Raw genomic sequence first — 1,928 nt, forward strand, 5'->3', positions numbered from 1 at the left:
AACTACCTGCAGCTCTGTGTTAAGTGTTTCAGTCATTTCAGTCACTGTAGTAGCTGAAGTGTATAGTGTTGAGTGATCCTCGTACATAGACACACTGGCTGTACTCAAAGCCTGTGGCATGTCGTTAGTAAAGATTGAAAAAAGTAAGGGGCCTAGACAGCTGCCCTGGGGAATTCCTGATTCTACCTGGATTATCATCAGCCAATCATCAGTCATTTGTGTAATTGCTGTGCTTATTGAATATAAGTGTGCTAAAAGTTTGTTGTCAATTTGTTTACTATAAAATAGCATTTTATCTGGTCAAACACCATTTTTTCCAAAAGTTTACTAAGGGTTGGTAACAGGCTGATTGATTGTTCGGCTATTTGAGCCAGTAAAGTGGGCTTTACTATTCTTAGGTAGTGGAATGACTTTTGCTTCCCTCCAGGCCTGAGGGCACACACATTCTAGTAGGCTTAAGTTGAAGATATGGCAAATAGGAGTGGCAATATCGTCCGCTATTATCCTCAATAATTTTCCATCCAAGTTGTCAGACCCCGGTGGCTTTTCATTGTTGTCTATCAACAATAATATTTTCACCTCTTCAACACTCACTTTTACGGAAATCAAAATGACAATTCTTGTCTTTCCTAATTTGGTCAGATATACTTTGAATGTGTATTGTTAGCATTTTTTTGATGGCATGTCATGCCTAAATGCTAATCTTGCCAATGAAAAAATCATTAAAGTAGTTGGCAATATCAGTCGTTTTTTTGATGAATGAGCCATCTGATTCAATGAATGTTGGAGCTGAGTTTTCCTTTTTCCCAAAATTTTTATTGAAGGTGCTCCAAAGATTTTTACTATCATTCTTTATGTCATTTATCTTTGTTTCACAGTGTAGTTTCTGCTTCTTTTTATTCAGTTTAGTCACATGATTTCTCAATTTGCAGTACATTTGCCAATCGGTTGAGCAGCCATTCCTTTTGCCTCAACCCTCTCAACCATACAATTTTTCAATTCCACATCAATCCACAGGGATTTAACAGTTTTAACAGTCATGCTTTTAATGGGTGCATGCTTATTAGTAACTGAGATAAGACATTTTGTTAATGTGTCAATGTAGTGTCTGGTTATGTAATGTAGCGTCACGGACCATCAAATATTCTTTACATCAACAACATAGGAATCACTACAAAACGTATTGTATGACCTCTTATACACTATATTAGGCGCAGCCTTTGCAATTTTGGTTTTCCTAGCTATGGCTACTATATTGTGGTCACTACATCCAATGGACCTGGATACTGCTTTAAAGCACATTTATGAAGCATTAGTAAAGATGTGATCAATATATGTGGATGATTTCATTCCTGTGCTGTTTGTAACTACCCTGGTAGGTTGACTGATAACCTGAACAAGGTTGCAGGCACTAGTTACAGTTTTAAGCTTTCTCTTGAGTGGACAGCCTGATGAAAGCCTGTCAATATTTAAATCTCCCAGAAAATAAACCTCTCTGTTGATATCACATACATTATCAAGCATTTCACACATGTTATCCAGATGCAGACTGTTAGCGCTTGATGGTCTATAGCAGCTACCCACCTGAATGGGCTTTAGGTGAGGCAGATGAACCTTTAGCCATATTACTTCAACAGTATTTAACATGAGATCCTCTCTAAGCTTTACAGGAATGTGGTTCTGAATATAAATGGCAACACCTCCAACTTTGGCATTTCTGTATTTTCTGTAGATGTTATAACCATGTATTGCTACCACTGTATCATCTAAGTGAGTTTCAGAGATTGTCAGAATATGAATGTCATCTGTTACTAACAAATTATTGATTTAATGAACCTTGTTTCTTAAGCTACATGTTTTTTCATAGCTTTACTGGGAAGCTTAGCAGAGGTAGACATGCTCATGTTATTTATGTTAGTACAAGGTGA

Source organism: Oncorhynchus nerka, linkage group LG17 (assembly GCF_034236695.1).
Source record: "Oncorhynchus nerka isolate Pitt River linkage group LG17, Oner_Uvic_2.0, whole genome shotgun sequence".
Taxonomy (NCBI): Eukaryota; Metazoa; Chordata; class Actinopteri; order Salmoniformes; family Salmonidae; genus Oncorhynchus; species Oncorhynchus nerka.